The sequence below is a fragment of the Bos javanicus genome, chromosome 1 (assembly GCF_032452875.1).
Source record: "Bos javanicus breed banteng chromosome 1, ARS-OSU_banteng_1.0, whole genome shotgun sequence".
In the NCBI taxonomy this organism is placed as follows: Eukaryota; Metazoa; Chordata; class Mammalia; order Artiodactyla; family Bovidae; genus Bos; species Bos javanicus.
Window position 1 is genome coordinate 130,355,933 of NC_083868.1, and position 14,451 is coordinate 130,370,383.

Genomic DNA, 14,451 nt, shown 5'->3' on the forward strand with positions numbered 1-14,451 from the left:
GCATGATTCATGGTCAATAACCGGATCAACAATTGCTTATTTCTACCTCCCTGTTCCCCTTTCTGCACACCAGAATGCTGCATCTCTTCCGTAGGATCATGTCATCCCAGAGCCTTGTTCTCTTTCAGTATCAGTAATGGTTTTATTCCCTGCCAGGGTCCAGCCCTGGTGGATCCAGGGAAATCTGAAGGAGAGACGGTGTCGGTGAATACACTGGCTTTAATTAAATATTAATTAGAGATATAAAGAGTAATATAATGAGGATAGCTCAGCAGGAAAATTCAGTGGAGAAAAGAGGCTGAGTTAGCTTGGTTTATGCGGAAAACCAATAAAACGTCAAGCCAAGAAGTTTGCGCCACTTACGTAGGCCACAGGCGTCCTTCTGTTCTCCCATGGAAGAGGAGACACTGAGGCCTCCCCGGTCGGATCTTAGAAGCCCAGGCAAAATTAGTAAGCTTGGCAGGCCTCTGCCCTCCAGATGGAAACTCAGCCAGAGGTTGAGAGAGAGAGTGACGTGAGGAGACCAGTATTTCGAGGAGCTGATCCCATTTTTTATTTTTCCGGGGTCTGTTTTTATACACTGAGATGTTATACAAAAGTCACACGGGGTCAGCAGTCCTGACTTTTATTAAAGTCAGGTGCTTCATACAAATGTATACAGAGGTCTTAGGGGTGTTACATCATCTTCTGGCCAGGGGGCCTGCTGACAATTTATGACCCTCTCCTTGTGACAGCAGTCAGTCAACCAGGACACTTACTTCTCCAGGGGTGATTATTCTTAAAACAGACACCACCTTTCGAAGGTACCAGATAAAGTTACATTCCTATAGGGTGAGGGTGTAGTGGGTTTTAATTAAGGAAAGAATTTGTTTAGCCTAAGGTCTAATGTGATTAATATCAAGGTTAATACTTATTTTTTCTATATATGCATCAATGTGTATAAGGGCAGGGGATGTGGAGACTTAGCAGTAAACATTGGCTCAACAAATAAAAAACCCTTCACCAATACAATTTCTAATCAGCCCACTATACTATACTAATAGTTTTATAACTTCTCTAAAGAACCTGTTTTTAGAAGGTTTAAAGCATCTCGTGCCTCTCATGGTTGGGAGGCTGTGAACAATCACATGTGGCCGGACAAGCCTGTCAGGCAGGCTGGAGAACCTTCAGAGGAGTCTGTAGGTTGAAACACTGCTATCATGCCCAGAAATTATTATTAACGAGCTCTAAGTTAACTCCTTCTCCGAAAGAGGTGGTGGGGGATAGCCCCCCGTAAAGTCAGAGGTGTAGGTGAGAGCACAAAGTAGTAAAGTAGGCAGACTCTGGTTTTTAGGATAGATGCTCGAGAATTTCCAGGGGGACTCCTGAGGCTCGATCCCGCCTTTGCGTATGTCCAGCCCCCTTCCTCATGACCTTTGCCACGGGTGGATTTCCTCATGCTGGCTCCCGGCAATTCCCTTTTCCAATGAAGAAGAAAATGTGTGACATCACTTTCTGGGTTATTACTATATGAAAATATATAATGGATTTTTGGAACTTCTGATTCCCCTTTACTTTTTTTTTTTAATTTTATTTTATTTTTAAACTTTACAATATTGTATTAGTTTTGCCAAATATCGAAATGAATCCGCCACAGGTATACCTGTGTTCCCCATCCTGAAACCTCCTCCCTCCTCCCACCCAGGTTTAATACTTACAAGTCTGGCCTTTCAGATATTCTCCACCTTCTCTTCTACCATTTTTATTGTGGAAAAGGCACCTACTGAAAAGAACATAAAACAATAATACATATAAATACTATTACCATATAGAGCAAATATCCAGGTCACCACCACTCAGATCAAGAAACAACATTGTCAAAATCTGAGAAAACGTTCAAGTTCCCCTTCCTTGTAAAGGTTCTGCCAAGGTAATCACCATATCTTCTTTTATGGCAATCATCAGGATTCTTTCCGTCAGCACTGTTTAAGATTCAGCCATTTCATTGCATGTATCTCCATCCTTTATCATCATTGTATAGTATTCCATGTTATGGATACCCTATAATTTATATATCCTGTCTACTCTTGGGCACATACAGGTTGTTTCTAGTTTGAGGCTATTACAAATGATGCTGCTGTGATTATCAGAATTTATCTCCTATTTCACATGTGTATGTATTTCTTTGGATGTATATACTTAAGGTTAAAATTGATGGGTCACAGAATTATATACATCTTTATTTTTACCAAGTAATGCTAAAATGAGTGCTTATAACAATTTATTAAACAATTTATTAAACTATCTGGCTTCCCTGTTGGCTCAGACGGTAAAGCGCCTGTCTACAATGTGGGAGACCCGGGTTTGATCCCTGGGTTGGGAAGATCCCCTGGAGAAGGAAATGGCAATTCACTCCAGTACTATTGCCTGGAAAATCCCATGGACAGAGGAGCCTGGTAGGCTACAGTCCATGGGGTCGCAAAGAGTCGGACACGACTGAGCGACTTCACTTTCACTTTCATTTGGAAATATAATCCTCTTTCCCCACTGTTCTATATCACCCTTGGTCATAAACTATCTGTCCACATATGCATGAGTCTGCATCTGAACTCTAGAAGATATCCAGTAGATTTCATTTTCCTATTTTTTTATTTTATTTTACTTAATCATTAAACTCATGCATAGTACTTAATGTGTGCTGGGCATACATCTAAACTATATATATTTAATCTTTTTAACAATCATGTGATAGTTCTTTCCTGTTTTACAAGTGACAGAATGCACAGTCACTAAGTAGGAGGCAGTATTCAAATTCAGGGAGTCTGTCTTAAGCACGCATGCCCTTTACTCACAGTTATCTGTGATGCCTCAGTATACATTTCAGAATCTACTTGTTGAGATGCCCCAAATATGAAAATTTTAAATGATGTTGCACTACCTTAGGTTGAGATAAATAGATACCTTCAGAATGTTGACTCTTATAATCCATGACAATGGAGTATCTATCCACAGTGATTTGACTAGAGGTAATATCATGGATATTGATACCTTGGAACTGAGCAGAATGCAAATTCTTGACCCCCACCCCAAAACTTAATCAGAAATTTGAGAGTTGGAATCCAGCAACCTGTGTTTTAATAGTTTTAACTGAAGTTTCAGAGCAATCAGTAGATATTGATGTTTCTATTTAGCAGACATAAACATTCTTATTAACCATTTATAGAAATCATTTTGATTTTGCATATGTCATGTGCAATGATTAGTCCCTTTATTTCTTCTTTTCCATTCCCTTCAGCATTTTATTTCTTTTTCTTGCCCTTCTGCACTGGTTAGGAATTCCAACAAAAGATGAATAGAAGCAGTATTTAACCTTTTGCTGATCTCAAAGGGAAAATCTTCAATAGGTATGGTGTTTACTTTGGAATCTGGATCTTTTATCAGGTTAAGGAAGCATATTTCAGTTCCCACAGGACTTGTTTCAAAAATCATGAAGAATGCTGAATACTATCAAGTTATTTTTCTACATTTTACAAAAATGATCAAATAATTGTTCTCATTTGGTGAGTTATATCACTGTGTGCCAGCTAGTTGCTCAGTTGTGTCCAACTCTTTGAAACCCCAAGAACTGTAGCCTGCCAGGTTCTTCTGTCCATGAGATTTCCCAGATACGAATAATGGAGTGAGTTGCCATTTCCTCCTCCAGAGGATTTTCCCAACAGAGATCAAACCCATATCTCCTACTTTTTACAACTGAGCCACTTGAGAAACACTGAGTTATATTGACTGATGTTCATATATTTAACCAAATACTTACATTTCTGGAATGAGCCCGAATTGATTGTGATGTAATATTTTTTAAATTATATTCCTGGATTTTATTTGCTAATAATTCATTTGAGATTTCTGTATCTATTTTCATCAGTTGGATTGGTCCATAAATTTTTTTTAAGGTCTGTTCCAGCTTTTGTCATTAACTTTTTGGTGACCTTACAACACAGGTAAGGTTTGCGTTATTTCTTAAATGTTTAATAGAACCTTGGTAGTGACCTTATGTCTGATGTTTCTTTGAGGTATGGACTTAGTTTCCTTAATAGCTACAGGAATATTCAGATTATAAAAATATGCTTTGAAGAGTTGTGATTTTCTAGGTATGTGTCCATTTCACCTACCATTTCAAACTTATTTTTATAAAATAATCCATATGTTAAGAGTGTATTAATGTTGCAGGATTGATAGTGATATCCTCTTTTCATTCTTGATTTTGGTTAGTGACTTCTCTGTATTCTCAGTTACTGTCACTAGAAGTTTTTCAGTTGTCTTACAAAAATCAGTTTTTGGCTTTTTTTGATCCTCTTTTGTACATTTGTTTTCTACTGTCCTTTTATCCTTATTATTTCCTTCTTTGTACTTTATTTAGGTTTATTTTGCTATTATTCCTCTCCTACATCTTTATAAGAAGGTTGCTTAGCTGATCAGTTTTAGCTTTTATGATAACAATCTTTATCTGCATCCTATAAATTTTTGATAATGAAGACTTTTCGTCACAATTCAATAGAAAATATTTCCAAAATTATCATTTTGTTGTCTTTGTGACCTGCAGGTTACTTTGAAATATATTTATTTCCAAATACACATGGATTTTATTATTATTATTTTGTTACTGATATCTAGATTGTATGGCATTCATAGAACATGAGTTTAAATTCTTTCAAAATTATGGAACCTACTTTTTATGATACAATATTGTCATTATGACATTTCAAGTTTCATAAATGTTCTGTGTGCACATGAAAAAAATCCCTATTTAAGTTATTAGATCAACATTTTTACATATGTTCATTAGATTAAGTTATTAGATCAACGTTTTACATATGTTCATTAGAACTATTCTGCTATTAAATTATTTAAATTTATTTATTATTACTGAATTTTTGCCTGGCATTTATAAAAGTGGTAAGTTAAAATATCCTACTATAATTTTGAATTTGCCTATACTGGTTACAATAAACTGTGGAAAATTCTGAAAGAGATGGGAATACCAGACCACCTGACCTGCCTCTTGAGAAATTTGTATGCAGGGCAGGAAGCAACAGTTAGAACTGGACATGGAAAAACAGACTGGTTCCAGATAGGAAAAGGAGTACCTCAAGGCTGTATATTGTCACCCTGCTTATTTAACTTATATGCAGAGTACATCATGAGAAACGCTGGATTGGAAGAAACACAAGCTGGAATCAAGATTGCCGAGAGAAATATCTATAACCTCAGATATGCAGATGACACCACCCTTATGGCAGAAAGTGAAGAGGAACTGAAGAGCCTCTTGATGAAAGTGAAAGTGGAGAGTGAAAAAGTTGGCTTAAAGCTCAACATTCAGAAAACGAAGATCATGGCATCCAGTCCCAACAGTGTCAGACTTTATTTTTCTGGTCTGCAAAATCACTGCAGATGGTGACTGCAGCCATGAAATTAAAAGATGCTTACTCCTTGGAAGGAAAGTTATGACCAAGCTAGATAGCATATTCAAAAGCAGAGACGTTACTTTGCCAACAAAGGTCCGTCTAGTCAAGGCTATGGTTTTTCCTGTGGTCATGTATGGATGTGAGAGTTGGACTCTGAGGAAAGCTGAGCGCCGAAGAATTGATGCTTTTGAAGTGTGGTGTTGGAGAAGACTCTTGAGAGTCCCTTGGACTGCAAGGAGATCAGCCCTGGGATTTCTTTGGAAGGAATGATGCTAAAGCTGAAACTCCAGTGCTTTGGGCACCTCATGCGAAGAGTTGACTCACTGGAAAAGACTTTGATGCTGGGAGGGATTGAGGGCAGCAGGAGAAGGGGACAACAGAGGATGAGATGGATGGATGGCATCACTGATTCGATGGACGTGAGTCTGAGTGAACTCCGGGAGTTTGGTGATGGACAGGGAGGCCTAGCGTGCTGCGATTCATGGGGTCGCAAAGAGTCGGACATGACTGAGCAACTGATCTGATCTGATCTAATCTGAGACAACGCAAGAACCTAGAACTCTTTAAACTGTTTAAGTTTCTACCAACCTATATGCTGTTGTTATTGGATTTTAAACATATATCAGTCTTAAATCCCACAAGAAAGTATTATTTTATACAGCCATTGTTCATTAAATATACAGTTAACCCTTGAACAACATGGAGGCTGTGGGGGCCAATATCCCACACAATCAGAAATCTGAATGTAACTTTAGTCACCCCTCCCTCTATGTGGTTCTATATCCACAGATTCAGTTAACTGTGGATCATTTAGTATACTTTAGTCCAAGGGCAGAATGGCACAACTGGTAAAGAATCTGCCTGCAGTGTAAGAGACCTGGGTTAAGTCTGTGAGTCAGGAAGATCCTCTGGAGAAGGGAATGGCAACCCACTCCAGTATTCTTGTCTGGAGAATTCCATGGACAGAGGAGCCTTGCAGGCTATAGTCCATGGGCTCGCCAAGAATTGGACATGATTGAGTGACTAACACTTTCACTTTCCCTATATATGGTTCTATATCCACAGATTCAGTCAACTGTGGATCATTAGTATACTTTAGTATGTATTTACTGGGGAAAAGAAAGTTTATTGTAAGTGGACCTGTGTAAGTCCAACCCATTTTGTTCAAGGGTCAACTGTATATTTTTACTATTGCTTTTTATCTTTTTTTCCCCTGTATTTTCAAGTTTTCATCTGGGATGATTTTTTTCTTAGACCAAAGAAGACCCTTTCATAATTCCTAAATTTTTCTACTTTTTAAAAAATTTATTTTACTTTCTGCTGCACTGGGTCTTCATTGCTTTGCATGGACTTTCTCCAGTTGTGGTGAGTAGGCACTGCTCTTCCTTGTGGTATGAGGGCTTCTCATTGTGGCGGCTTCTCTTTTTTGAGGAGCACAGGCTCTAGGCACTTGGGCTTCAGTAGTTGCAGCAAGTGGGTTCAGTAGTTGTGACTAGCAGGCTTTAGGGTGTGGGCTCAGCAGCCGCGGCACATGGACCTAGTTGCTCTGTGACATGTGAAATCTTCCTGGACCAGGGATCAAACCTGTGTGCCCTGCATTGGCAGGAGGATTCTTATTCACTGCACTACCAGGGAAATGCTAAGTTGTTCTCCACTTGATTAATTTGTTCAGCTTTTATTTGCCTTATTAGTAAATGGTACTTTTGCTGGGTACAGAAATTTAGCTTGGTAGTTACTTATTTCAGCACTTTGGAGGATTATTTCCAGTGTTCTCTTATTTCTATCATTTCTGTTAAGAAATTAACTATATTTTAATATGCATTTTTTTTCCCACTAGGCAATGGCACCCCACTCCAGTACTCTTGCCTGGAAAATCCCATGGACAGAGGAGCCTGGTGGGCTGCAGTCCATGGGGTCACTGGGAGTCGGACGCGACTGGGCGTCTTCACTTTCACTTTTCGCTTTCATGTATTGGAGAAGGAAATGGCAACCCACTCCAGTGTTCTTGCCTGGAGAGTCCCGGGGATGGGGGGAGCCTAGTGGGCTGCCGTCTATGAGGTCACACAGAGTCTGACACGACTGAAGCAACTTAGCAGCAGCAGCAGACACTTTAAAATTTTTTTATGTTTTTCTTTGGTTCTTAGCAATTTTCCTATAATATACCGAGGGCTGGTTTTCTTCCTACTTGGTGTCTGCAGATCTTCCTCAGTCTATTGCTTGCTACCTTTTTTCATTTGGAAAATTCTCTTCAAATCTACTTTTTCATAATTCTCTGTCTTTTTAGAACTCTGTTTACATGTATTTGACCTTTAACTGTATAGTCTATATTTTAATTACTCTTCTCTATAATCTCTTTGTATTTTTCTCCTAGATATTTTCTTCTCACCTATTTCCCAATTTATTATTTTTCTGATTCTGAGTTATTAATGTCATACTTTTCAGTTCTACAGTTTCCATATGGTTCTTTTCAAATTTTCCTCTGCCTTTTAATATTTTTTGTTCTCTGTGAAATTTTCAGAGTTGTCTTTTTATTACCTTGAACATTTTAAACATAATCATTTTGAGCTTTATAGCTAATGAATTCTTAATCTACAAATCATATGGGTCTCTTTCTATTGTTGGTTATTTCTGTTGATGCCCATTCATATATTTTGAACAATTTTTCAGTTATTAGCAAGAGATTTGTCAGCATTACCCTTTCCACTTTTATTCCATCCTCTACTAATTATTTCTCCACTTTCATATAGCTTCTGCCTCATTTCATTGAGGCTTATTTTGTTAATTTTGTCACCAAAGTGTGAGGGGGTACCCTTTCTTCCATATTTCAGTCATTGTTCTTTTCAAATATCTTTTCCTGTTTTCATTTTTAAAATAATACTCCTAAACATAAATTAATTTGAGCATTAAAAAATATATTTATTTGCTATTTGGATTTCCTTTTCTGTGAATAGGCTATTAATATCCTTTATCCAATTTACAGTTAACCCGACTTTTCTTATCAGTTTTTAAGAGCTTTTACATATATCTTGACTCTTGTCATCTCCATTATAAGTTTCTTCCCCTTGTCTATTGTTTGTATATTGGATTTGCTTATGGTATCCTTTACTATGCAACATTTAGATTTCTAGATAATCAAAGTTTGTCTTTTGCTTGATAGCTTTAGAATTTCCTTCCTCATTGAAGATCTCCCTTGCCTAAATGCTATAGCCCTTCAGGATTTAATCTTCCTTTTTCATTTCTCTACAACCTTCCTAGTTGATGTTACTCGTTTCCATTGCATTAAATCTCTTCTATATGCTAATGATGCTCATTATATATCTCCATTCCAGATCTCTCCTCTGAGCTGGCTACTTTAATACAAATCTCACTGCCCTTCATCTGTGAGGGGTGTGCTAGATCCCAGGGGATACAGCAGTACATGATCCCTGCCCTCAGAGCTCTTTAGAGGATATAAATAGTGTGTGAAGTGGAAAGCATGACTGCGCTGCACAAAATGTGCTGATCTATTGCACATTTTATACTGCTATCAGGGAAAGACTACAGTCATGGGATTACATATCAACAGAAAAATAGTCAAAAGAAATGAAAAAGGTAATTCTTGAGAAAGGACACCTGAATGGCCAATAAACATGTAAGACACCCAATTAGTGACCAGAGAAAATAAAATGACATAGAATTTTTTAAAAAGATTGGCATAATACTGAGATCCTGATTGTATCAAATTTTGAGGATTTGAGGTAGAAAACTCTGCTGGTCAAAGTTTATAGTGGCACAACCACCTGTAAGAGCATTTTGATAAGTCTCTGATAAGATCTGAACTCCTCTTTAATTCAGCAATTCTACTTTGTGGCATACCTACAGCAGTGCCTCTCAATCCTTGATGTACAAACAGATCACCACAGGATCTAGTTAAAACCCGATTATGATTTGTTAGGCTGGAAAGGTCTGAGAGTCTGTTGTGTTTTTTTTTCTTTTTTCTTTTCCTTATTAATTGGAATATAGTTGCTTTACTTTGCTGGGTCAGTTTCTGCTGTACAGCCAGCCAAGTGAATCAGCCATAATATATCCCCACTGTTTTTTGATGTCTTTCCCATTTAGGTCACCACAGAGCATCGAGTAGAGTTCCATGCACTATACAGTAGGGGTTCATTCAGATCAGTTCAGTGGCTCAGTCATGTCCGACTCTTTGCGACCCCATGAATCGCAGCACGCCAGGCCTCCCCATCCATCCCCAACTCCCAGAGTTCACTCAGTCTCACATCCATCGAGTTGGTGATGCCATCCAGCCATCTCGTCCTCTGTCATCCCCTTCTCCTCCTGCCCCCAATCCCTCCCAGCATCAGAGTCTTTTCCAATGAGTCAACTCTTCGCATGAGGTGCCCAAAGTACTGGAGTTTCAGCTTTAGCATCAGTCCTTCCAAAGAAATCCCAGGGCTGATCTCCTTCAGAATGGACTGGTTGGATCTCCTTGCAGTCCAAGGGACTCTCAAGAGTCTTCTCCAACACCACAGTTCAAAAGCATCAATTCTTCGGCGCTCAGCTTTCCTCAGAGTCCAACTCTCATATCCATACATGACCACAGGAAAAACCATAGCCTTGACTAGAGGGACCTTTGTTGGCAAAGTAATGTCGCAAAGTAATGTCTCTGCTTTTCAATATACTATCTAGGTTAGTCATAACTTTCCTTCCAAGGAATAAGCGTCTTTTAATTTCATGGCTGCAATCACCATCTGCAGTGATTTTGGAGCCCCCAAAAACAAAGTCTGACACTGTTTCCACTGGTTCCCTATCTATTTCCCATGAAGTGATGGGACCAGATGCCATGATCTTCATTTTCTGAGTGTTGAGCTTTAAGCCAACTTTTTCACTCTCCTCTTTCACTTTCATCAAGAGGCTTTTTAGTTCCTCTTCATTTTCTGCCATAAGGGTGGTGTCATCTGCATATCTGAGGTTATTGATATTTCTCCTGGCAATCTTGATTCCAGCTTGTGCTTCTTCCAGTCCAGCGTTTCTCATGATGTACTCTGCATAGAAGTTAAATAAGTAAGGTAACAATATACAGCCTTGACGTATTCCTTTTCCTATTTGGAAACAGTCTGTTGTTCCATGTCCAGTTCTAACTGTTGCTTCCTGACCTGCATATAGGTTTCTCAAGAGGCAGTTTAAGGTGGTCTGGTATTCCCACCTCTTTCAGAATTTTCCACAGTTGTGATCCACACAGTCAAAGGCTTTGGCATAGTCAATAAAGCAGAAATAGATGTTTTTCTGGAACTCTCTTGCTTTTTCCATAATCCAGCAGATGTTGGCAATTTGATCTCTGGTTCCTCTGCCTTTTCTAAAACCAGCTTGAACATCTGGAAGTTCACGGTTCACGTACTGCTGAAGCCTGGCTTGGAGAATTTTGAGCATTACTGTACTAGCGTGTGAGATGAGTGCAATTGTGCTGTAGTTTGAGCTTTCTTTGGCATTGCCTTTCTTTGGGATTGGAATGAAAACTGATCATTTCCAGTCCTGTGGCCACTGCTGAGTTTTCCAAATTTGCTGGCATATTGAGTGCAGGACTTTCACAGCATCATCTTTCAGGATTTGCAAGAGCTCAACTGAAATTCCATCACCTCCACTAGCTTTGTTCGTAGTGATGCTTTCCAAGGCCCACTTGACTTCACATTCCAGGATATTTGGCTGTAGGTGAGTGATCATACCATCGTGATTATCTTGGTCATGAAGATCTTTTTTGTACAGTTCTTCCATGTATTCTTGCCACCTCTTCTTAATATCTACTGCTTCTGTTAGGTCCATACCATTTCTGTCCTTTATCAAGCCCATCTTTGCATGAAATGTTCCCTTGGTATCTCTAATTTTCTTGAAGAGATCTCTAGTCTTTCCCATTCTGTTGTTTTCCTCTATTTCTTTGCATTGATCGCTGAGGAAGGCTTTCTTATCTCTCCTTGCTATTCTTTGGAACTCTGCATTCAGATGCTTATATCTTTCCTTTTCTCCTTTGCTTTTCGCTTCTCTTCTTTTCACAGCTATATGTAAGGCCTCCCCAGACAGCCATTTTTTATAAATAGTAGTGTATATATGTCAGTCCCAATCTCCCAATTCATGAGATTCTTAATTTCAGCAAGTTCCTAGGTGATGTAATTGTCACTGGTCCAAGGACACAGTTTAAATAGCTAAGCCCAAGAGAAACTCTAGCATATCCTCAAGGGACATACACAGAGACACAAAGATGTTTGTTAGAGCTCTGATGGTATAGTGACTGTTTGAAAACTGCTGAGGCAAGTGGATGGCAAATTCATATGGCTGAATGCAGGGGTTAAAAGGAACTGAAGTTACATGTACCACCCCAGATCTGTCTTAAAATCAGTACTGTATGGGAAACAAGCAAGTTGTAGGAAGAATCTATAGAATCTCACATTTAAAATTGTAAGTAATACTGAATATTTTTAGGGCTGTACACCTATACAGATAAAGAATACAGACTTGCATGGTAATAATAATTATCAAGTTCATGATAGTGATTACTTGGGCAAGAGAGAAGTTTAGGTATAGCAAGGGCATGTGCCTCTTCAGTTGTATTTTAATGCTTTAATTACTAAACTAGATGATAGATGAACCCGCAAAATAATACAAGGGCTTGTCATATTGCTTTCTGGTTTTTGTACATCTAAACTATCTCATTACATTAAACAAAACAAATAACTTCATTTGTTGGGATGGAGAACTTGAGGCTCAAGAACTTAAAAATAGAAGATATAAATTATCTCATAAAGAATTTGTATTCTGATTGCATGTTGAAATTAAATTTTGTGTATCAGTTAAAATATAGTATTAAAACAAAAGGAGAACTTAACCTTTTGTGCTGAACTTCAAACACAGGCTGTACCCCTTCCTCATTAACATGCTGCTTTAAATTTACAAAACTAACCAAAAAACAGGAGTTAACCAAGTCAAAGGCAAACTACCTTCACAAGGTTTGATCTTCAGAAGACTCAATCAGAGTTTAAAACAAAGTGACTAAAAATAACTGGTTTACTTTTGGCCGTGGCACAAAACATTTTTTGTATCAGATAAAATATGGCCATTAAAAGACTCCCTTTATTCAAGGGAAATGAAAACCACCACACCAGAACACTTAACAGCAAATGCAAAATGAGTTTAAAAAGCCTCAGAAGCGTCCCTCTTAGTTCATCTCCTCGTCTTTAAGTGGCAGTGAAGGAAAGCGTGGGGTGGCATGAGAAAAGCAGGAGGATGGTTTTCAGTTTCTCTGCCTTGTGTTAGAGCATGGTTGTACTTCTGTTCCGCCACACATCTCTTAGAAATAATGAGTGGCAGAGAGACAGTAGCAAAGCTAATGGGGTTTAGCATTCGAAAAACCTGGACTTAAACCCTGACTGTGCAAGTACAAAACAGCTCACTAAATTTGAGAAATTGTCTCTAGGCTAGTGCTGTTCAGTTGAACTTGGTGTGATGATCGAAATGTTCTGTTTGTCCACCGTGGTAGCTGCTATCTTTGTGTGACTGCTGAGGACCTGAAATGTGGTCAGTGTGATAAAGGAATTGAGTTTTTGATTGTATTTCAATTAATTTAACTTGAATAGTTACATGACTAATGGCTACTGTAGAGGACAGAACAAGTCTAGAAAATGGAGTATTCTCCCTCTCATGGAGGATCCCCATTTGATAATAGACATGAAATACCCTAATAAAAGGCTCTACTATTAAACTGTCCTGCCTTGAAAGGACTTCAGAGATGAGTAGACTGTGTGAGTCTGCCTGGGTGGGCCTGTTTCTTTCACAAAATGTTAACACTGGTGCTACCTCCACACAAGCATTCAACTCTGACTTTTTACTGCCTGATGATGCAACTGATGCTGTCTGCTGTAAAGAAGCTTTGCTTCTTCCTCTTTTTGCATTTTTTTGGCCTTGTGGTGATGAAACAAAAACAATTACATTTTCAGAAACCTAAAAGGCCCTGAAGCTGGGAAAGATTGAGGGCAGGAGGAGAAGGGGACGACAGAGGATGAGATGAGATGGTTGGATGGCATCACCAACTCGATGGATATGGGTTTGGGTGGACTCCGGGAGTTGGTGATGGACAGGGAGGCCTGGCATGCTGTGGTTCATGGGGTCACAAAGACTCAGACACAACTGAGCGACTGAACGGAACGAATTCTTGATTAAATTTTTATGTTACTCTATTTGACATTTCCTTAAATTTCTGGAAATTTCTCATTTTCTCCAGTTAAGTTAATATCATTGAACAACAACTGCTTTAAACTAGACAATCTATCTGCACAGGTTAAAAACATACAAAGAAGAGTTCCCTGGTGGTCCAGTGGTTACAAATCTACTTGCCAAGGCAGGGGACATGGATTTGATCCCTGGTCTGGGAAGATCCCACATGCCATGGAGCAACAAAGCCCGAGCACCACAACTACTGAGCCTGATCTCGGAGGGAGAGCAGTGAATGGTCCTGAGGAGAGATCTTAGTTCCCTGCCCAGGAATTAAACCCGAGTAGCCTGAAAGAAGACCAAGAGGCTACCCATTAGACCACCAGGGACTCGGGGCTAGAAGCAAACTGACCCTGGTTTTTGCCCCTATTAGAAAGCAAGAATGTTTCAAGGAGGCAAAAACTGTAAAAACAGGTACAAAGTTTATTATTAGAGGCACAGCACAATGTATGGGAGAGCACACAGGAAACCAGTTTGTTTATCCAACTCAGAAGCAGGGCAGAGATACACACCCAAGAGAAAGGATATGGGCAGCCTCTCGAACAGGGAGTGCAGTGCATCAGACACTAGGCGGAAACACACCTGGAGAGAAATGCGGGTGTCCTGAGTGAGGAGGAGCAGCACAGTACTGAGGTGACGTCATGCACTTATGAGGACAGTCCTTCTGGGTCTTTGCTTACTCTTGGCCAATTGTTTCTCTTTTCACACCTGAGTGGTCCATAGATCCTCCCCAAGATGTATGCACAACTTTTTGCAAAGAAGGATCCCACTG

At 39.1% G+C, this 14,451-nt stretch overlaps 1 long non-coding RNA gene across 1 annotated transcript; it reads right to left on the reverse strand.

The window, feature by feature from the left end:
• Positions 1 to 529: 529 nt before the first annotated feature.
• Positions 530 to 4,584, reverse strand: LOC133249778 (uncharacterized). Its single transcript, XR_009737098.1, has 2 exons — positions 1,698 to 4,584; positions 530 to 1,457 (listed from the first exon to the last, which is right to left on the reverse strand). It is a non-coding gene; the product is annotated as an uncharacterized LOC133249778 (long non-coding RNA).
• Between the last annotated feature and the right edge of the window lie 9,867 nt (positions 4,585 to 14,451).